Source organism: Schistocerca americana, chromosome 9 (genome assembly GCF_021461395.2).
Source record: "Schistocerca americana isolate TAMUIC-IGC-003095 chromosome 9, iqSchAmer2.1, whole genome shotgun sequence".
NCBI lineage: Eukaryota > Metazoa > Arthropoda > Insecta > Orthoptera > Acrididae > Schistocerca > Schistocerca americana.
Genome location: NC_060127.1, coordinates 66,713,046 through 66,737,349, shown reverse-complemented (window position 1 = coordinate 66,737,349; position 24,304 = coordinate 66,713,046). Strand labels below are relative to the sequence as shown.

Sequence of the window (24,304 nt, the reverse complement as noted above, 5' to 3'; positions counted from 1 at the left end):
TAACTACTGAACGGTTCGCGGTAGGACGTAAAAAATACACGGTTGGCCGCGGGGGATGATGGAAATTAAGATGCGGCTGTATGATTTGGTTTCGCGACGAAGCCCACTTTCATTTGGGCAATAAACACAATTGGCGCATTTGGGGGACTGACAATCCGAATTTCGCGATCGAGAAGTCTCATCACGCTCAACGAATGACCGCTACGATATTCCTTGATGGCACGGTGACTACCGAACGGTACGTGGAGGTTTTGGATGGTGATTTCATCCCCATTACCCAAAGTAACCCTAATTTCGACAACATGTGGTTCATGGAAGACGGAGCTCGACCCCGTAGAAGCAGGAGAGTGTTTGATGTCCTGTAGCACTTTGGGGACCGCATTCTGGCTCTGGGGTATCTATAGGCCACTGGCGTGGGCCTCGTTTGGCAGCCATATTCTCCGGATCTGAACACATGCCACTCGTTCTTGTGGCGCTATATTCAAGACAAGGTGTACAGCAATGACTGCAAAGCCACTGCTGAGCTGAAAATAGCCATACAGGAGGTCACCGACAGCATCGATGTTCCGGCGCTTCAGCGGTTCATGCTGAATTTCGCTATTCGTATGCGCCACATCATCGCTAATGGTGGCAGGTATATCGAAGATGTCATAACCTAAACCAGAATATGTATAGTGATGTTTGCTTGTTGACTAAAGTGTGTGCACGGCGTGATTTGTAAGTAATTTACGTTTCTTTCATGTTGTTGTTGTTGTGGTCTTCAGTCCAGAGACTGGTTTGACGCAGCTCTCCATGCTACTCTATCCTGTGCAAGCTTCATCTTCCAGTACCTACTGCAGCCTACATCCTTCTGAATCTGTTTAATGTACTCATGTCTTGGTCTCCCTCTACGATTTTTACCCTCCACGCTGCCCTTCAATACTAAATTGGCGATCCCTTGATGTTTCAGAATATGCCCTACCAACCGATTCCTTCTTCTAGTCAAGTTGTGCCACAAATTTCTCTTCTCTCCAATTCTATTCAACACCTCCTTATTAGTTAGTTTCTAATCTTCAACATTCTTCTGTAGCACCACATTTAGAAAGCTTCTATTCTCTTCTTGTCTAAGCCGGCCGAAGTGGCCGTGCGGTTAAAGGCGCTGCAGTCTGGAACCGCAAGACCGCTACGGTCGCAGGTTCGAATCCTGCCTCGGGCGTGGATGTTTGTGATGTCCTTAGGTTAGTTAGGTTTAACTAGTTCTAAGTTCTAGGGGACTAATGACCTCAGCAGTTGAGTCCCATAGTGCTCAGAGCCATTTGAACCATTTTTTTTCTTCTTGTCTAAACTATTTATCGTCCACGTTTCAGTTCCATACATGGCTACACTCCATACAAATACTTTCAGAAACGACTTCCTGACGCTTAAATCTATACTCGATGTTAACAAATTTCTCTTCTTCAGAAACTCTTTCCTCGCCATTGCCAGTCTACATTTTATATCCTCTCTACCTGGATCATCATCAGTTATTTTGCTCCACAAATAGCAAAACTCATCTACCACTTTCAGTGTCTCATTGCCTAATCTAATTCCCGCAGTATCATCCGATTTAATTCGACCACATTCCATTATCCTCGTTTTGTATTTTAAAAAAAAGTAAAAACCGCCTCGACTGCGAAAAAAGCACCTAGTGTTAAGTGCTAACCCAGGTTTGGGCGTAGATAACTACACCTTCTTCAGAACAACAATAAAACCCACAATTGCCTAAGAAGACCATAGCTATACATTTATAAACTAAAAAGAAAAGGAAAACACAAACAGTACACATGTACAAAGTCAAACCCACTGCTTTGTACATATGTACTGTTTGTGTTTTCCTTTTCTTTTTCGTTTATAAATGTATAGCTATGGTGTTCTTTTAATGATTGACAAAGGTCTTCTTAGGCAATTGTGGGATTTATTGTTGTTCTGAAGAAGGTGTAGTTATCTACGCCCAAACCTGGCTTAACACTTAACACTAGGTGCTTTTTTCGCAATGGAGGCGGGTTTTAGTTTTTTTAAATATGTTAACCAACGATTGCTGACGCGCTGCGATGTTGAAGGTTCTTATCCTCGTTTTGCTTTTGTTGATGTTCATCTTATATCCTCCTTTCAAGACACTGTCCACTCCGTTCAACTGCTCTTCCAGGTCCTTTGCTATCTCTGACAGAATTACAATCTCATTGACGAACCTCAAAGTTTTTATTTCTTCTGCATGGATTTTAATTCCTGCTACGAATTTTTCTTTCCTTTACTGCTTGCTCAATGTACAATATAATTTTTTCATATAGTTCAATAAGTGTTACTCTACACTACCAGAATCTGTTTGGATTTTCTGTTAGGTTTCGAGACACTGTTTCGTTGTACAAACTCCTTTTTTAAATAGTGACATCACTTTTCGTTCACTGTCGTCATTTTAGGAAATTTTTTATTTTACTTAATTTTATCCATTGTTTTCCAGTGTTTCGTCCGCGACTGTTTTACTTTCGTAAAATGAAGAACAAACCGCCTTCAGTCACAAGTTGCGTTTATTTACTGCACTATGCATTTCGAGCCCTGGAGGCTCATCTTCAGGTGCTTTTTAGTGATTTACATCAGGTTTTTTAGTTGTTTGCCTGTTGATATTACATTTTTGTGTTACAACATGGTATATTGTAGATATAAGTTTAACAGCGTTAATAATATGAAACTAACTTACAGTTTAACATTGTATGATGTCTGCTTCTGTTGTGCAATTGGTATACACAATACAATTTTGCAGTACATACTGGGATATACAGGGTGTTACAAAATGGTACGGCCAAACTTTCAGGAAAAATTTCTCACACACAAAGAAAGAAAATATGTTATGTGGACATGTGTCCGGAAACGCTTACTTTCCATGTTAGAGCTCATTTTATTACTTCTCCTCAAATCACATTAATCATGGAATGGAAACAAACAGCAACAGAACGTACCAGCGTGACTTCAAACACTTTGTTACAGGAAATGTTCAGATGTCCTCCGTTAGCGAGGATACATGCATCCACCCTCCGTCGCATGGAATCCCTGATGCGCTGATGCAGCCCTGGAGAATGGCGTATTGTATCACAGCCGTCCACAATACGAGCACGAAGAGTCTCTACATTTGGTGCCGGGGTTGCGTAGACAAGAGCTTTCAAATGCCCCCATAAATGAAAGTCAAGAGGGTTGGGTCAGGAGAGCGTGGAGGCCATGGAATTGGTCCTCCTCTACCAATCCATCGGTCACCGAATCTGTTGTTGAGAAGCGTACGAACACTTCGACTGAAATGTGCAGGAGCTCCATCGTGCATGAACCACATGTTGTGTCGTACTTGTAAAGGCACATGTTGCAGCAGCACAGGTAGAATATCCCGTATGAAGTCATGATAACGTGCTCCATTGAGCGTAGGTGGAAGAACATGGGGCCCAATCAAGACATCACCAACAATGCCTGCCCAAACGCATGTCGCATGTCAACACAAGCACCGAAGTCAACATTACCTTCCTTCAATTGGGCCAACTGGCGGTTAATCGAGGAAGTACAATACATACTGACGAAACTAAAATGAGCTCTAACATGGAAATTAAGCGTTACCGGACACATGTCCACATAACATCTTTTCTTTATTTGTGTGCGAGGAATGTTTCCTGAAAGTTTGGCCGTACGTTTTTGTAACACCCTGTATATATAGTCACACACTTTTTCGTACATTGTAGTAGCAAAACGTAAACATGCCAAAGATTCTCGTTCGTACAGATGTTCTACTTCTAAATATAATCGATTTTCTTGTTACACAGAAGATAAAATGTATTACTAGTGCACAGGTATTATTAAAATAATTATTTGGCACCATGTTGTAGGTTGTCAGCTGTTTGTGCTATTATAGATTTGATTCTTCAGGAAAAAATAAACTTTTAAAGGTGTAGAAAAAATGGTGGCTGTTAAAACTCTGTTTGTTCATTAAATGTTTTTCTTTGTGTAGCATTATTTCCAACTGTTCTAGTTGATTAAGTTTTTTATTTTGTTGTGTTTTAGCTGTCGGAGGTGAGTCGCTTCCCTGGCGAGTGCGAACAGCCCGAGAGCGGCGGCGTAGCCTCAATAGGTCCGCGAGGAGGAAAGTGGTCTGCCGTTAGGCGGCCTCAGGCCGGCGGGTGGGGGAGGGGGAGGGGGAGCCAGAAGTGTGTCGCTCTTATATAGCCGGGTTCACGGCCAGGGCCGATACTCAGCCGCCAACCACTGCAGCCGCCGCCACGGGACGCCTTCCGCTAAGCCAGCCACCCCACACCGACAGCAACAACGGTGAGTGACGATGTGCTTAACCAGAATGTGTTTCCGAATATTTAACATCAAAAGCAATCTCGATAAAGAAGGAAAAAAATACTTCACTTGTCACGTCGGCAGGCTACTAGTTTCTGAGATAAACTGGAGAATCAGTCACGATCGCATTTGCAGCAGCCGTGTATGCAGATTACACTACAGGAATCGATGTCCGCCCGCTTGTCAGACAACTGACCGTTGTTCTTGCTTGTGCCCAAACGAGTTCCAGCACTCTTTTGTCGTCAGTGCGTATTTTTATTACAGTCTGTGAAATACAAACACGTAAGTAATCTCCGTTGTAACAAAATTATGCCAATAAACGTTTTTGGTCTATTGTGAGATTTACCTTATTCTCTAAACTCTCAGGTACTGCAGTACCATGTTTCCGTCGTTCTACAGGTCACCAGTGCAGCGAAGTGTTATTGTGTTGTTACTTTGTGAGTTAATAAGTAATTTTATCTATAAACTTTGTGTTGCTTCAGCATGCTTCGCAACTACAAGGTGTTTCACAATTCATGTTACACACTCTCAGAGGTTGTAGAGGGAACTTAGTACATCAAATTTTGAATAGGAACCGATGTCTAGAAACATGATTCAGTGATGCTCCAGGCCGGCCGGTGTGGCCGAGCGGTTCTAGGCGCTTCAGTCTGGAACTGCGCGACCGCTACGGTCGCAGGTTCGAGTCCTGCCTCGGGCATGGATGTGTGTGAATTCCTTAGGTTAGTTAGGTTTAAGTAGTTTTAAGTTCTAGGGGACTGATGACCTCAGATGTTAAGTCCCATAGTGCTCAGAGCCATTTAGTAGCGAAGATGAACAAGTGCTCATGGCTCCATAGGTATGCAGTTCAGTGTCCAAGTTTACAAGACATTTTGTCCTTGTTTTGGTCCATACTACCACCTCTGAAAGTTGCCTGAGCTACAGTCTTAGCAACAACAGTAACAGTACATGTATTCCACTGTCATAGGTATGAGACCGATTTCGCTCATAACTTTCGATTCGCTCCTTTCCGGTACAGGGACCCTGACCTCAAATTGATACACTTATCCTTCTCCGTCATACTAGAAAGCTTGAAGTATCGTCACGGTATTAGCCTGCATATAGACACATTTTCAGGCCCCGGGGCCTATCACTTTGACAATTTATAGCGTCACTGGATGAGGTTTCCTATGTAAAACTTGGTCGACTAGACCCCATCTAGAACCTCTAGAAGTTTGTAACATGAACTGTAAAACACTCTCTACGCTATGTGATGAGTTACGGGCCGCAAAATAAAGTTTGTAGATAAAATCGTTTATGAACTCGCCAAGTGACATCACAGTAACAAGATTTCGTTGCAATAGCAAACTGTAGAATAACGAAAAGATGGTGCCGCAGTACCTAACAATTTACACAATATAGTGAAACTTGGAATAGACTTGAAATATATTTAAGCATAATTTTGTTACAGTGGCTATGACTTAAAGTGCGTTTCCATTTCACTGACCGGATTAAAAATACCTACTGACGGTCCTGCGAGACGTACAGACATCATAAGGAAGAACAACAGCGGGTGCATTTGGAGCCCCACAGAGGAGCAGAGTCCCGCGTTTGCACGGCGGGCAATGAACGTTGGCGCTCCCGTATTTAGAGGACGCGGGTTCCGTTCTTCGGACATACTACGCGCTTTTTGCTTCGTTTCTTTTTGCGTATTTCTTCTAACAAGGCAAGTGCCGCTACTCGAAGGGCTAAAATGTAATAAAATTATTTTAAAACACGGATGTCTCTGTTCTAGCACCAGTCAAGGTCACGTGCCGATAAAGCTTCAAATGTTTAAAAACAGTCGACGTTTCCAGATTAGCTAACACAAAGACTAGACGAGCAAAAGTCTCTGGCAGAACCATAGCGACGTTTTAACAGCTTTTTAGAGCGTACAACCTCTGTTCGAGACGTGCTCTTGGTTTTGGACTCCAGCGAATCGACAACTGTCCGCAGCTCGTGGTTGTGCGGTAGCGTTCTCGCTTCCCGCGCACGGGTTCCCGGGTTCGATTCCCTGCGGGGTCAGGGATTATCTCTGCCTCGTGATGACTGGGTGTTGTGTGATGTCCTTAGGTTAGTTAGGTTTAAGTGGTTCTAGGGGACTGATGACCATAGATGTTAAGTCCCACAGTGCTCAGAGCCATTTTGAATCGACAACTCGCGTATCGCGTTACGTGGCCAGTGTCTCATCATCCGCGTTCACTCTGTTAACTTGCATGAAACTTCCTGTACTTAGACACACAGTTATAGACGCAAAAAGATCTGTGTACCAAGTCGACGTTGCTCTCGCGTCATTGTACTGCTGCAATGTGGATACAGCGGAAACAATGCAGCGTGTCAACATGTCGCTGACAAACTCCTACATTCCGATGTGTTTTAATCTCTCCATTTCATCGAAACTCCACATTCGCACTTGGACAAGGAATAAGAGGAGGACGTACGACAACACAGTTTTTTGGGGAATTTGACTCTTCCAGTACTGCACGTCTTAACCTATATTTCAGCACGGAAATGGCTGTTTTCCAAGTAATATCTCATGTTTGACTCACTAATACGTGGGTCACAAGTGCCTGATGCAAGCATCCTTTCTTCAGCGAACTGTGCGTGTGTGGTCTAGAAATTCTTTAATCATCACACATCGAATGCACACACACGCAGAGTTTCACAGATAGTTTGACAAACACACGTCCCTACGTATTTTAAAATCATTTTTTATTCACTTTGCGGCGTTCTAAATGGTGTATTCCCGTGGTTGGACCGTGTATTATTGTTTCGAGGAATTTTCACAAGACACTCTAGCTGCACATTCACGTGAAAATGTCCTGACTGTAGTGAAAGTGTGTTAGTACTACGGTGCCCACATTTGTTGCTCTGCTGAACTCTGAGTAGTATCATGTGCCCGTGCGTTCTATTTCAGACACTTGTATGATGGGCTCTCGAAGAAACAAAAACTGTCAGTTGGAAGGAACGGGACTCAGTGTGTAGCGTGCCGTCGAAGTCGACGCCTGAAGCTCGCTTTACGCGACAGACTTTCAGGTCCCAGTTGACCACTCGAAACAAGTGCGGCTACTGCAGCGCTCCTGGCGTTCTGTTTCCGTACCTGGTTTTTTCTGTTTCGAGTCGTCGTTTTTTCTTTTTACACGTCAGCGCCAAAACTGCCAGTGTTATGAGTCCTGGTTGGTTTGGTTTGTGGGATTAAAGGGACCAGACTATGAGTCCTGTCTGCCGTGCAGTTCGCCATCTCACCGGTGAAAGTGAGGTTATGAGCGACTATCCTCTCTTACCGACAAAAATAGAAATATAGTAGCAAAAGATTGGAACAAACTATGATGATAGAGTGTATCAATATCCACAGCAGAATTCATAGTGGAAGTCCTTGTCAAAGGTCGGTGGTAAATTCTTTGCATTCCTGTTGTCATCCAAACATTTCGGAACTTATTGATATACATTTATTTGCTCGAGGAAATACATACTTGGAAAGTGCAAACACGTCAAATAGTATTCAGAAAGCAGTAAATAACTTCTGCTTTATCCTTCATATCTGTTTTTTTTTGCTAAGTACCAAACAACATCGAAAATTGTATATGAGAAAAAGTACCTCCACAGCTGTATCTTGAGAACGTCTTTATTCTACCACACGACTAGTTTCGGCGGCACATTACCGCCATCCCCAGGCCTCACCATTCCCGAAAGAGTATTTGATTTCATTGGCGCCTTTACTGTGGGATCCTTGTTACTAGCACACCTGGGTTAGCTTTCATTAAGATTCTATACTCGACACCTTGGAGACAACACGGTGTCGAGAATCTTTTCCAACCATGAAGGTGGCATGTCTCAGCCCACCATAGTTGCAGCCTGGCTTCTTCATCAGTGGCTGTTAGTTTCTCCGACGTTCTGAGAAACTTTTCCTTGACTAAGGACAAGGAAAAGTGTAAGGTTGTTGCCCATGCATGGGACGCGTTTTTTCCTGCTCCACTTTCGTTCTTTCCCTGTTCGCTGCTATTTCGTGAAAGGAGCCTCCCCGAAGATTGCGACTGAGAAAAGCAATCGGGCGTTCCGCAGGCGTCAAGAAATGACTGCTGATCCTTTCAGACCAGAAACATCCATGTACACTGAACCACCAAAGAAACTGGTATAGGCACGAGTATTCAAACACAGAGATATGTGAACAGTGGCAGAATACGGCACTGCGATCGGCAACGCCTATATAAGACAGCAAGTGTCTGGCACAGTTGTTTTATCGGTTACTGCTCCTACGATGCACGTCATCAGGATTTAAATGAATTTGAACATGGTGTTACAGTCGGCGCACGATCAATGATGTACAGCATCTTCGAGGCAGCGATACAGTGGGGGTTTTGACGTACGGCCATTTCACGAGTGTACCGTGAATATCAGGCATCCGGTAAAATATCAAATGTGCAACACCGCTGCGGCCGGAAAAAGATCCTGCAGGGACAGGACCAAAGACGACTGAAGAGAACCATTCAGCGTGACAGAAGTGCAACCATTCCGCAAATTGCAGCAGATTTCAGTGCTGGGCCATCAACAAGTGTCAGCTTGCGAGCCATTCAACGTAACGTCATCGATATTTTCTTTCGGAGTCGAAGGCCCAGTCGTGTACCCTTGATGATTGCACGAAACATAGCTTTACACCTCACCTGGGCCCGTCAACACCGACATTGGACTGTTGATGAGTCGAAACATGATCCCTGGTCGGACGAGTCTCATTTCAAATTGTATAGAGTGGATAGATGTGCAGGGTGTGGGCGCAACCCCATGCATCCATGAGCCCCGCATGGCAGCAAGGGAGTGTGCAAGCTGGTGGAGCCTTTCTAATGTTGTGGGACGTGTGCAGTTGGAGTGGTATGGGACCCCTGATACGTCTAGATAAGACTCTAAAAGGTGACAGGTACATAAGCATCCAGTCTGATCATCTGCATCCATTCATGTTCATTGAGGATTCCGACGGACTTGGTCAATTCCAGCAGGACAACACGATATCCCACACGTCTAGAATTGGTACAAAGTAGCTCCAGGGACACTCTTCTGAGTTTAAACACTTCCGCTGTCCAGCAAACTCCCCAGACATGAACATTATTGAGCATATGATGGATTCATTGCAACGTGCTGTTCAGAAGAGATCTCCAACCTCTCGTACTCTTACGGATTTGTGGACAGCCCTGCAGGATTTATGGTGTCGGTTCCCTCCAGGACTACTATAGACATTGTACTGTATTGAACTGGGGACCAAGAAACGACGGAGAGACTTCGTCCCCACTGTAGCCTCAGTGCTACAGAACTCCACAACAGGCTACAGCACTCACCCCTTCTCCGCCCCCTCCCCCCCCCCCCCATCCCCGGGAACGTCTCACACCAAACGAGTGTGTAACCCCAATGTTTGCGTGGTAGAGTAATTATGGTGTACGCGTACGTGGAGAAAATGTTTGCGCAGCGATCGCCGACATAGTGTAACTGAGGCGGAGTAAGGGGAACCAGCCCGCAATCGCCGAGACGCATGGAAAACCACCTTAAAAACCATCCACAGACTAACCGGCACACTGAACCTCGACACTAATCTGCCGGGCGGATTCGAGCCGGAGACAGGCACGCCTTCCCGCCCGGAAATCAGTGTGTTAGGTCGCTTGGCTAACCGGATGGGCCACTTCAGACATTAGCTGACTCCACTACTGTGTGCTCGCAGGGGTCCTACACGACATTAAGCAGGTGAACCAGTTTCTTTGACTGTTCAGTGGACAAGCCCTTTTTAGGGCCACAGCTAAGCACTATCTCAAACAACATAAAAGGAATAACATCAGCCAGAGAAGAACTGTTACAAGAATTTCGCAGACAGCAATAATGTCAAGAGCTGTGCACACAAGAAACAAATAGGAGCTACGAGATGCGTAGATAAACGGAGCGCTCCTTGCCGTCGAAAGACCACGGAAGCGGTATTTTCGTTCATCCAGACGTGGAAATTCTATCCACAGCACTCGCAGAGGGAAATAACAAAATCGTAACTATAGAGACGGCTCATTCCACCATTCAATTGCCTAATTCACTTTTTTGGTTTCTCGTGAGCCCCGTGGCTGGCGCGGGCTGTCCTTTGTTTTGGAGGGCCAGTCGCCTCGCCAGCCGCGGCTGCGCCCCCTCGGTATGTGGGCCGCCGCTGCCGCTGCCGCATCCGGCTTTCTCCCGTGCGGCCGCCTCCGCCTCGTCGCCTAGGCTGGCCGGCCGTGCTCTCAGCTGACTCTGACCGAGAAGAGGCGAGGTCACGGCAGAAGCGCGCCGGCCCGCCCGCTGTTGCCCGCCTCGACTCCCACGCGCCGCTCCCACGCCACACTCGAGCCATGCGATTCCGTTTCCGCGTTCACCTGTTTCCGTTTTCTACCACTCTAATCTGTCCGGTGTTCTGTTATACATCTGGGTCGACATATAGCCTGTTTCCGTAAGAGCCGGCCGCGGTGACCGAGTGGTTCTAGGTGCTTCAGTCCGGAACCGCAAGACCGCTACGGTCGCAGGTTCGAATCCTGCCTCGGGCTTGGATGTTTGTGATGTCCTTAGGTTAGTTAGGTTTAAGTAGTTCTAAGCTATAGGGGACTCATAACCTCAGATGTTAAGTCCCATAGTGCTCAGAGCCATTTGAACAGAGCCACCTTATGCGTCAGTAAAGTAAACAAAACCTGCATCATGACTTCCTAGTAATCAAGCTCGTCCTCCCCGTTTCTTTGCCGGAAATAAAGAATGTACATGTAAATACACAACCCAGTATGTATAAACTTGTACGCATGTTAATTGTAAATAAGCTGGGAAGCAGTAATGCAATATCAAGCCGTAGACAAATTTACTTCCATATCTCCTTAAGCTGGCTTCTCCGACCCCAGCTTCTCTACCTCAAATTGTTCAGTGGAGCATTCTCTATGTCCTGCCACATTTTTGATGCTCTTACCGAAACACCCTGTAGATACCTCGCAAACCACCGTACGGTGTGTGGCGGAGGGTGCCCTGTACCACTAATAGTCATTTCCATTCCTGTTCCACTCGCAAGTAGAGCGAGGAGAAAACGACTGTCTGTATGCCTCCGTATTTCAACGTATGTTGTCGGCAGTACAGTCGTTCCGTAGTCAACTTCGAATGCCGCTTCTCTAAATTTTCTCTACAGTATTTCTCGAAAAGAATGGAAGTTTGCCTCCAGGGATTCCCATTTAATTTCCCGAAGCATCTTCGTAACGCCTGTATGTTGTTCGAACCTATTGGTACCAAATCTAGCAGCACGCCTCTGAATTGCTTAGAAGTCTTCCTTTAATCCGACATGGTACGGGTCCCAAACACTTGAGCAGTACTCAAGAACAGGTTGCACTAATGTCTTATATGCGGCCTCCTTTACAGGTGAACCACTCTCTCCCAAAATTCTCCCAATAAACGGAAGTCGACCATTGGCCTTCCCTACCACAGTTCTCTACTGCTCGTTCCTCCTCATATGCCTGTGCAACGCTACCCCCGGATGTTTAAACTACAGGGTGTTTCAAAAATGACCGGTATATTTGAAACGGCAATAAAAACTAAACGAGCAGCGATAGAAATACACCGTTTGTTGCAATATGCTTGGGACAACAGTACATTTTCAGGCGGACAAACTTTCGAAATTACAGTAGTTACAATTTTCAACAACAGATGGCGCTGCGGTCTGGGAAACGCTATAGTACGATATTTTCCACATATCCACCATGCGTAGCAATAATATGGCGTAGTCTCTGAATGAAATTACCCGAAACCTTTGACAACGTGTCTGGCGGAATGGCTTCACATGCAGATGAGATGTACTGCTCCAGCTGTTCAATTGTTTCTGGATTCTGGCGGTACACCTGGTCTTTCACGTGTCCCCACAGAAAGAAGTCACAGGGGTTCATGTCTGGCGAATAGGGAGGCCAATCCACGCCGCCTCCTGTATGTTTCGGAGCAATCACACGATCATCGAAATATTCATTCAGGAAATTAAAGACGTCGGCCGTGCGATGTGGCCGGGCACCATCTTGCATAAACCACGAGGTGTTCGCAGTGTCGTCTAAGGCAGTTTGTACCGCCACAAATTCACGAAGAATGTCCAGATAGCGTGATGCAGTAATCGTTTCGGATCTGAAAAATGGGCCAGTGATTCCTTTGGAAGAAATGGCGGCCCAGACCAGTACTTTTTGAGGATGCAGGGACGATGGGACTGCAAAATGGGGCTTTTCGGTTCCCCATATGCGCCAGTTCTGTTTATTGACGAAGCCGTCCAGGTAAAAATAAGCTTCGTCAGTAAACCAAATGCTGCCCACATGCATATCGCCGTCATCAATCCTGTGCACTATATCGTTAGCGAATGTCTCTCGTGCAGCAACTGTAGCGACGCTGAGGGGTTGCCGCGTTTGAATTTTGTATGGATACAGGTGTAAACTCTGGCGCATGAGACGATACGTGGACGTTGGCGTCATTTGGACCGCAGCTGCAACACGGCGAACGGAAACCCGAGGCTGCTGTTGGATCACCTGCTGCACTAGCTGCGTGTTGCCATCTGTGGTTGCCGTACGCGGTCGCCCTACCTTTCCAGCACGTTCATCCGTCACGTTCCCAGTCCGTTGAAATTTTTCAAACAGATCCTTTATTGTATCGCTTTTCGGTCCTTTGGTTACATTAAACCTCCGTTGAAAACTTCGTCTTGTTGCAACAACACTGTGTTCTAGGCGGTGGAATTCCAACACCAGAAAAATCCTCTGTTCTAAGGAATAAACCATGTTGTCTACAGCACACCTGCACGTTGTGAACAGCACACGCTTACAGCAGAAGGACGACGTACAGAATGGCGCACCCACAGACTGCGTTGTCTTCTATATCTTTCACATCACTTGCAGCGCCATCTGTTGTTGAAAATTGTAACTACTGTAATTTCGAAAGTTTGTCCGCCTGAAAATGTACTGTTGTCCCAAGCATATTGCAACAAACGGTGTATTTCTATCGCTGCTCGTTTAGTTTTTATTGCCGTTTCAAATATACCGGTCATTTTTGAAACACCCTGTACTTCACTGTGTCAAGCAGGACACTAGTAATACTATATTCGAACATTACAGGTTTGATCTTCCTACTCATCCGCATTCACTCACATTTTTCCACATCTAGGGCTAGCTGCCATTCATCAAACCAACTAAAAACTTTGTCTATGTCGTCAGTCAGCTTCGACTCAGCGTACATCAAGGAATGATCAGCAAATAATCACAGATTGCTGCCCATCCTGTCCAATCACACATTCCTGGGCCATTCCTGACGATATCCTTGTCTCTAGTGACCACTCGCCGTTGAAGCCAACATATTGGGTTCTATTACTTTTCGAGTCACTCACATATCTGTGAACTTATTCCATATGTTCGTACCTTCGTCAACAACCTGCAGTGGGGCACCGAGTCAAATGCTTTCCGAAAATCTAGAAATATGGAACCTGCCTGTTGCCGTTCATCCATAGTTCGCAGTACGTCATGTGAGAAAAGGGCAAGCTGAGTTTCGCACGAGCGATGCTTTCTAAAACAATGCTTATTCGTGGACATAAGCTTCCCACTCTTAACAAAGCTAGCGTATTCGAACTGAGAATATGTTCCTGTTGAACAGAAAACTTCAGATTCGTCGTCTGAAACTTCACTTCCGTCGTCCGAAACTTGAGATTCGTGGTCGTGAAAGTACGTCATTTGCCAATTTCGTAGTCGGAAACCTCGAACACGTATGCATACGCTGCCCAAGTTTTCTCCTCCTCAAAAAATGGTTCAAACGACTCTGAGCACTATGGGACTTAACATCTGAGGTCATCAGTCACCTAGAACTTAGAACTAATTAAACCTAACTAAGCTAAGGACATCACACACATCCATGCCCGAGGCAGGATTCGAACCTGCGACCGTAGCGGTCGCGCGGCTCCAGACTGTAGCGCCTAGAACCGCTCGGCCACTGCGGCCGGCTTCTCCTCCTCCTACATTATCAACTACTCGAGATTCTTCCTTTTAAGAAATTTCCGCCATTTGACCGTTAATTATTCATTTATTTTACATTTCATGACTACACCTTCGTACCCATCAAGTGCGTGCTGAAATATTAAAATATGTCTGACCTGTGTGTAACATGTCATCGTCGAAAATACATCTTTCTGATCTCATAGACCAGTTGTCGTATCACAGAATGAGTACATATCGAAGATGCATAACATGGCTGAAATTGTGCGCCATGAAAAACCATTAACAAACAGTACGGCGTACTAAATATATTCCTGTGACCTGCATTCGTCACTTCTGTTACGTTCATTGCCAGTGTTTTGACAAAAGAAGTGGTGAATACAGGTCACAGGAGTATATTGGCTGTTAAATGCGCCATACTGTATGTTAATGGTTTTTTATTGTGCACAATGTCACCCGTATTATGTATCTTCGATATGTACTCGTATACTGTAATACAACTGGTCAATAAGACTAGAAATATGTTTCTTTTTTCGATTACATATCACTGACATTTCGACGTACACTTGAGAATAGCTGTAAAGCTAGAACCATGATTGTGTGAAGTAAATTAACAAATGGCGGATATGGGGCAGGGGAATAAAATGACAATAAAGAAAAAAAAAGGCGGGGATTTCTTTCAAAGTGCGGCTGGTCCCGGCGGAGGTTCGAGTCCTCCCTCGGGCATGGGTGTGTGTGTTTGTCCGTAGGATAATTTAGGTTAAGTAGTGTGTAAGCTTAGGGACTGATGACCTTAGCAGTTAAGTCCCATAAGATTTCACACACATTTGTCCTTTTTTTTCTTTCAAAACATTCTATATGACTGTGGTCCTCCACGAAGGACAGATCTTATTCGAGATTCATTCTGCACAGTACATAGCAGTAACTTAGTGGCAAGCATTAGTCGCAGCCTCGGAATTTCCCACAGCACCAGTTATTACAGTGGTTCTATGGGAAGTCATCTCTGCCACGCACTTCCCAGTCGTTTGCACAGTACGGATGTAGATGTAGATGTTATAGCCTTCATGAAACTCGACAGAAGCTCCATATTTTTCCTAAATAAAAAAAAAGAATCGTCGATGCCTTGTGGAACATGACTGAAGAGAGCTTATCGTGTGACGCGTGGGCAATTTCTAAGACTTCACCGCATTCGATTTTCCATAAAAATTTAGCTGGGAAAAAGATTTGTTCCCCGTCGAGCCAGCTCAATTTCACCGAAACTCAAAAAGGGCCCCTGTCAACTGGCATACGGGAATTATCAAAAAATTCGACCGCTGTAAAGCAAAATCCATAAACGGCAACCTATCCGGAGAAGAAACGTAGACATGCGCATTCGAGCCGAAAACCAGGTAGCGGTCAAGTGTCTGTTCCCAGATGCTCCGGAAACGACTGAAGTCGTTTGTTTCCAGAAGAACTCCCAAGAAAACGACAGCTCGTTTCCTCGGCTGCACTGGATCTGACACGGTCATACCGATTTGAAGGACCGAAAACAGTCATTGCTGAAACGTAATCAATTTGTTTGCCACAAGTCATCGGGGAAATGAAAGAAAGCAAGTGAGAACGTCGCGTCGTCCTTCATCACTAGAATAGTATTTCTGTCGTAGCATGTCAGACAGCTGAATACTTCTCGGAGGAGAACATGGAATTCATTACTGTCTCACAGCCCGTCTTCGCTTCATATGTCGTCTAACGAATTCTTTTCTTTGCAACGAGAAGCAGAAAAAGGGGCAGACAGCGAGTTTCATCACTCAAGAAACTGTAGAATCCGTCCACAACCGCCCCTTTGAGGTACCAACATACGAGTGGGAAAAAAAGTGTTCCGGGACGCATCCGAAAGTGAACGTGTTTTAATGGTGGATATTTGGAGAAACGGTAAAACGATTTCCAGAAATGGATCATTCAACCTGCAGAAGAGTGTGTGCTGATCTGAAACTTGGTGGTGAATTAAGACTGTGTGCCGGAATGGAAGTCGAGCCCAGGACATCTGCCTTTGGCGGTCAACTGACTGAGCTATGCGTGCGAGACTCGCGGTCCGCCCCCACAGCTTCGCTTCCGCCAGCACCTTAACCGCCGCTTTCCTAATTTCGCAGAAGGCCTGCTGCGTAGCTAGCGGGACCCGCGCCTTGGCCATTTCTCCAGGATATCCTCCCTCGCACGGGTGCCAGTCATCCTACACATGCGGCACAACTCCTGTCGAGTGTGGAAACTAGGACGCGAGGTACACAAGCACGGGCGGAAGCGAAGCTGTGAGGGTGCGTTGCGAAACGTGCCTGGAAATCAAGTTACGCCCTTACGGTAATTGAGGCGTTAAGATCAAAAGGATACACAACAGTAATTATGAGATACATTGCAAAAAATGTATCATCGCGAATAGTAGTACTTCCAAATCTTTTAGTTACTGCTACATGCTCATCGGGAAGAATTCAGTCTTACACCAAAACCTCTAACCATAGAATACACGCAAATAACAGAAAATGGTAATAGAAATGACTGCCGTACCCCCTTTTTGGTATAAACAATACTCATGTTATCATAAATATCGCGTAACTAAAAAAAGTATATTATCAAGCAAAATATTCTTTTTAATCGTTCAACAAGTTCATACACATTCCCATTACCTGTATAAATATTCATAACTAAACAATTCATTCTACGTTCTGCTGGGCCCAAAGCATAGTATACGTCGGTATAAGACATTATGGAAATGAATGCTTCAAACCAGCTGCAATAATGTAATATGTTTTTTAGTATTTTACAGGACAGGCCTGTTTCGGCTTATTTCCATGATGTTGGAAGTGACAACCATGTTGCATCTATAGTAAACTCTTTCTATCACGTCGAGATAAGTGTAATAGTTTTTATAGTAAACGAAACGTAAAAATACGTTTTTATTAGATATTTTTCCAGTTCAGTTTTGGAAGTTCTTTACGATCATGCTAAACATGTAGCCATCATAGTCAAGAACTCTCAAAACACATAGCAGCATGGTAAAGAACTGTCAAAACTGAACTGTTAAAGTCGGCCGGTGTGGCCTAGCGGTTCTAGGCGCTTCAGTCTGGAACCGCGCGACCGCTACGGTCGCAGGTTCGAATCCTGCCTCGGGCATGGATGTGTGTGATGTCCTTATGTTAGTTAGCTTTAAGTAGTTCTAAGTTCTAGGGGACTGATGACCTCAGATGTTGAGTTCTATGGTGCTCAGTGCCATTTGAACCATTTTTGACCCGTTAAAATATCTGACAGAAACGTATTTTTAAGTTTCGATAACTACGAGAACTATTACACTTACCGAGACTTGGCAGAAAGACTTTACTATGGATGCAATATGATTGTCACTTCGAACTAGTTCTTACTTGATAGTGGAAATAAGCTGAAACAGGCCTATCGTGTAAAATATTTAAAAGAAAAGTTGCCTTATTGCAGGTGGTTATGAGCATTCATTTCCATAAACAGTACACAACAAAATAGACGATACGATGGACGTCAATATCCTTTTTAGTGTATTGCCTTGTAATATGGGACCATTGCCAAGCCAAATGACAGCACCTTTAGCCGTCTAAATATCCAGCTTTATTTTAATCTTTGCTACCGGTTTCAGCTTTACACTATGCCCTCTTCATGCCCCCTGACCGACGTTTAGGAGTAATCTCACTTACTGTACCACCAATCAATGGTATCCGTAGTCGTCTTTCTCTGGCCATATGGTTAAAGAACAGCCATCAGTCGTTGTTTCCGTTCTACCTTTATTATAGCAGATCCAGATTTCGGGTAGGGAGTAGCCATTATCAGTGCTAACAATACAAGAAGTACATAGCCCGAGCATATTATACAAAAATTACAGCTTATGAGATAACCTGTATCGCTTGTACGTTAAATTACATACCAATATTACGGAGTTGTTATACATGCCCGAGTACGTCTGCACCTATTGTGCGGGCTCTTGTCACAGTTTATTAAAAACTACTGTGTACTGAAGGTGGGCTTTGCAGAGAACAGATGAGATAGCTGTGTGGCGCCCTCTATACGTACTACGCAATACGTAACCTTCACAGCAAAGCAATTATAGTCTCCAATAAAATTTGAAAGTTACATAGGAATAAAATAAAATACAAGTAAGATTATTGACGTTGCTGCGCTGACTTACTGCCACATTTAACAGCTTATATCAGAAGATATAACAATGCCAGATTCACACCTTGCGAGTCAATTATTTTGTTAATTTTTAAATGCATGGTTAAAATCAGATGCATAAGAATTTACAACAGCTAGGAGGCACAAGATGCATGCTCCGACTGTTGGAATTGATTTAAATATTTTTTCATTTTTTATTTATTTTAGTTGTGCTGACGAGGTATGTGGCTCATGTTACTTATTGACCGACGGATGTGCTCTCTGCAAAGCCTACATTCATTACACAGGAGTCTATAATGAACTGTGGCAAGCCTGAACAACAGCTGTAGATGTACTAGGGCATGTATAAGAACTCCGAAATGCTAGTACGTAATTTAATGTACAAGCGTTATAGGCTGAGTCGTAATTTTTTATGTACTATGATTACGTACTTCTTGTATTCTTAGCACTGATAACTGGCCGAAATCTGGATCTGCTCTAGTAGATTGGTGATCTTTAGCATTTTGAAAGTTATAACACAGTCGTGGTAGGAAGGAAGATTAGATTTAACATCCCGTCGACATCGAGGTCATTGGAGACAGAGTAAAAGCTCGTATTGTGTCAAGGATAGGGAAGGAAATCGGCCGTGCCCTTTCAAAGGAACAATCCCGGCATTTGCGTGGAGCGATTTAGGTTGGTTCAATGGCTCTGAGCACTATGGGACTCAAATGCTGTGGTTATCAGTCCCCTAGAACTTAGAACTACCTAAACCTAACTAAACTAAGGACATCACACACACCCATGCCCGAGGCAGGATTCGAACCTGCGACTGTAGCAGTAGCGCGGATCCGGACTGGAGCGCCTAGAACCGCACAGCCACCGTGGCCGGCGAGCGATTTAGGAAAATCACGGAGAACTTAAATCTGGATGGCCGGACGTGGGTTTGAACTGTCGTCCTCTCTAATGCGAGTCCATCCAGTGTGCGCCACCTCACTCGGTCACAGTCGTGGAGCGTATTCTTCTTTCTTAACAGAAGGTAATTCGTTGACTTCGTGATTGTCATTAAATATTGCTCCCTCCTACGTATGTTTCGCGAAAAGATCAAGGATGTGAGGCTAGAGAGATTCGAGTCCACATGGTGGCTTATCAAGTAATTATTCTCCCCGCGGCACATCCATGACTGGAGCAGCAAGGGGGTGGGGAGTTGTAGTGGTACACAAAGTACCCTCCGCTACACACAGTAAGGTGGCTTGCAGAGTGTAGATGTAGATGTAATCTGAAACGAAATTTCATTTGTACAGGAAAAGAAGTTTTCCTTTCATTGTTTTTGTAGAAAGTTGGAATGTCATCCCCGTAGAAGTCGTAGCGTGTCCGGAAGTGAGACGTGACGTCAGGCAGACCAACCGGAGCCTCCGCCTCCCGCAGAAAGTGGATGCGTGGGTGCGTGTAGAGGCACGCACTTTCCCGGATGCGTGTCTGCCTGCCTGCACACGTAGTGGGACCGCCACAGTTTGGCGACCACTACGGCCCACACTCCGCACTCTGCACCAGCGCGGCTCAACCTATTTAGGCTTGAGGTCTACCGGATGCAAATATTGTCCGTTTAGAGACCTCCTGACTTAAAAATTCATGAAGGCTTAAGTACAAAACAATACCGTAGACAAAATTAACCATTTTAATTACATGAAAGGTAATTTTCTCTCCATGAAAACCTGTAGTACTACCAGTCAATTCCAAGACATGACAACTGTGAAAAAAATTAAAATGTACGCCATTACAAACGCTGAAAAAGGTTTAGCGAGATAGTTGGCTTTGCATGTTATTGGCAATTTTACTATAATCTGGTGAATAATTTGTCAGAGCCAACCTTACACAGTCTGAAAGACAAGGATCAGTCAGTAAATTTCTTCACTTACATTTCACTATGTTCGTAGCTGAAAACACATAGATAAGGTGATTCAAAAAACGGTACAACATGCGATGCTACTTTTACAGTGTTAGGGTGTGGTTTTACGCTCACTAATTTCCAAAATCTATCTTCACTGTATTCTGAATTTAACGAAATATCATTTTGAATCTTCAAGTTCAGTCCAACCAAAAGAGAAAAAAGTACTCATTTTATTTCAAGTATCTATCACATCCACTTTTTGGAAAGGTTGAGCTATGATAGCTAGAACAGGTTCCATTACCTTGGAATCTGAAAATCGGTTTTCGAACCCTGTCTTCAGTGCTTTCAAGTTGGCCGGACATTTCTTTGCAGCTTCTCGATCCAATGATATTTCTTCATCCGACAGGCGGCCGAATTTTACGACGAAGGAATTTCCAAGCTCGTCCATCGCTACGCTAAGTGCCTTACTTTAAATGGCAACTATATAGAAAAGTAGTATTGAAGTGTGGCTTTCATCTGTATATAATAAAAAAAATTCCAATACTATATTTATTTTTAATTCCAAAACGTAATGTACTTTGTGGACAGCCCTCGTATGTTATTGGTTACGATTATCCGTTATTGTGTCACAGAATGCCCTAGTATTACACTGAATAATGTCGCATGCCCTCTATTAAAGCGAGGTTAGAAAGTCTGGTTTGCGATTGTGTATTTCGAAGGAAAGGTTAGATTCTCTCCCACGCCGAAAATGATCTTTCTGCCGACGCAGTAGTTGCAGGAATGGTTAAAATTAAATTAGTTTTGATGCCTCAGGTACAGCTTCACTGAAGCCACAGGAGGTGAGACATCTACTTAGTCTAAATACTGGCTGGTTCCGGAATTCGTCTGAAGAATATATCACAGATGGTTCCGTCTTTAGTCGAAGGATATCAAAATGTTCACCGTACGATAACTTCAACAAATTAAATGCCGCCTCAGTGAAGTTATCTTTATATTGACTATGTTGTTGTTATTGTGGTCTTCAGTCCAAAGACTGGTTTGACGCAGCTCTCCATGCTATTCTATCCTGTGCAAGCCGCTTCATTTCCGAGTAACTACTACAACCTACATCCTTCTGAATCTGCTTACTGTATTCATGTTTCTGTCTTCCTCTACGATTTTTACCCCCGCCCCCCTCCATTCCCTCCAGTACTAAATTCGTGATCCCTTGATGCCTCAGAATGTGTCCTAACAACCGGTCCCTCTTCTAGTCCGATTGTTCCACAAATTTCTCTTCTCCTCAATTCTATTCAGTACCTCCTCATTAGTTACTTATTGATTATAGTTTTCATAATACATAAGTGAAAGAAACTCCAGATTATCCAAGTCAGCATACCTGTCAGTTAACCGATGCGAACAACATGGCCAATAGCACAATTTTTCTGTCTCTTTACAGCCACATAACCATTAGTAAGAGGAGTGCCAAGATTCTTGAAGATGTCTGACATAATTTTTAGTTAACGTTTATAAATTGGGAATATTTCGTGTAGGGATTGTAGGCCTCCGCCATTGGATCATGTCACTGTTACTCCCAAAATTAAGTCCTTCAAACGGATATTTCCTCCATATTTTCCAGTACGCATTTACAATCTCACATGTTTGTATCTTTTGAGAAGCCCGCCGCTTCCTCCATATTGCTTCGGTAACTCATACTTCCGCAGAAGCTAATTTAAAATTGTGTGTACATTGAAACTATAATGACAAGATGATAATATGTAGTGAAACATTATGAAACACTAAAATATGTACCATGGTTTATATCTGAATCCTTTCACCACTGCCGGCCGGAGTGACCAACAGGTTCTAGGCGCTACAGTCTGGAACCGCGCGACCACTACGGTCGCAGGTTCGAATCCTGCCTCGGGCATGGATGTGTGTGATGTCCTTAGGTTAGTTAGGTTTAAGTAGTTCTAAGTTCTAGGGGACTGATGACCTCAGAAGTTAAGTCCGATAGTGCTCAGAGCCATTTGAACCATCTGAACTTTCACCACTGCAGTGCGCTCAAGAACAATGCGCTTGTCTTTAGAAAAACTGGAGTGTCATAGGTCCTACACGATCACCAACTCTCTTTACCAGCTGCACAGCATTCCTGCTCTTTCTCAAGGAGAAGCAAGAGAGGGAACGGACCCAGCATTGCGATGCGCGAGCGAAGTTCATGGCGATTGCTGGAGGTTACAGGTGCGTAACGTGTAGCTGACCAGCCCCTGTGGCCTTGAAAACCAAACTGACGTCTGTCACACCGACGGCCGCTGATATCTCAAATGCCTCCGTGTTAACAGTGCGTTTTACAAGTGCCAAGTATGCACGCAACTGAAATTGTAGAAATAATATGTGTTCCGAGAATGTTTAAGTGTAAAAAAAAAAGCGTCTTATCTGCGACTGTAACCGACGATGCCAGCTGTTACTACAATGAAGCGCCAAAGAAATCGATATAGGCATGCGTACTCAAATACAGAGATATGTAAACAGGCAGAATACGGCGCTGCGATCGGCAACGCCTATATAAGACAACACGTGTGTGACGCAGTTGTTGGATCGGTTACTACTGCTACAATGGCACGTTATCAAGTTTAAGTGGGGTTGAACGTGGTGTTATAGTCGGCCCACGAGCGATGGGACACAGCATCTCCGAAATAGCGATGTAGAGGGGATTTTCGAGTACGACCATTTCACGAGTGTGTCGTAAACATCAAATCTCCGACATCGCTGCGACAGGAAAAAGATCCTGCAAGAACGGGACCAACGACGACTGAAGTGAATCGTTGAACGTGACAGAAGTGCTACCCTTCCGGAAACTGCTGCAGATTTCAATGCTGGGTCATCAACAAGTGTCAGCGTGCGAAGCATTCAACGAAACACCATCGATTTGGGCTTTCCGGGCCGAAGACTCACTTGTGTACCCGTGACGCCTCGCCTGGACCCGTCAACACCGACATTGGACTGTTGACGACTGGAAACATATTGCCTGGTCGGACGAGTCTCGTTCCAGGTAGTATCGAGCGGATGGACGTGTACGGGTATGGAGACAACCTCACGAATCCATGGACCCTGCGTGTCAGCAGGGGACTGTTCAAGTTGGTGGAGGCTCTGTAAAGGCGTCTAGATACGAGTCTGACAGGCGACATGTACGTAAGCCTGCTATCTGATCGCCTGCATCCGTTCCTGTTCAAGGTGGCCGAGCGGTGTTAGACGCTTCAGTCTGGAACCGCGCTACCGCTACGGTCACAGGTTCGAATCCTGCCTCGGACATGGATGTGTGTGATGTCCTTAGGTTAGTTAGGTTTAAGTAGCTGTAAGTTCTAGGGGACTGATGACCTCAGCTGTTAAGTCCCTTAGTGCTCAGAGCCATTTGAACATTTGAACCATTCATTGTGGATTCCGACGGACTTGTGCAATTCCAGCAGAGCATTGCGACACGCCACACGTCCAGATTTGCGACAGACTGTCTCCAGGAGCGCTCTTCTGAATTTAAACTCTTCCGCTGGCCACCAAACTCCCGAGACTTGAACATTGTTGAGCATGTCTGGGATGCCTTGCAACGACCCGTTGAGAAGAGACCTCCATCCCCTCGTACTCTTACGGATTTATGCACAGCCGTGCAGAATTCGTGGTGACAGTTCCCTCCAGCACTACTTCAGACATTATTCGAGTCCATAACTCGTCCTGCTGCGGCACTCCAGCGTGCTCGCGCGAGCCCTTCATGATATTAGGCAGGCGTACCAGTTTCTTTGGGTCTTCAGTGTTGCACGCCTCGCCCCTATTAAGCACGTTCAAATGGATGCACCACGCGAAACGCTGCTCAGAAGATTTAGAGAACCGGCATTTGAAGTTGACTGCAGAATGATTCTACTGCTGCCAACTCGCGTAAGAACCACGACGAGAAGATAAGAGAAATTAGGACTCGAGT

At 44.7% G+C, this 24,304-nt stretch overlaps 1 protein-coding gene across 2 annotated transcripts in view; it reads left to right on the top strand.

Annotated features, from left to right (window-relative positions):
* The first annotated feature begins 4,249 nt into the window (after window positions 1-4,249).
* The window catches only part of LOC124551070, a 74,741-nt gene continuing 54,686 nt past the window's right edge, over window positions 4,250-24,304 (top strand). For both annotated transcript variants that reach the window (XM_047125958.1, XM_047125957.1), the window contains exon 1: window positions 4,250-4,317. The gene's annotated coding sequence lies outside the window, so the exon portion shown is untranslated. The remainder of the gene's footprint in view (window positions 4,318-24,304) is intronic.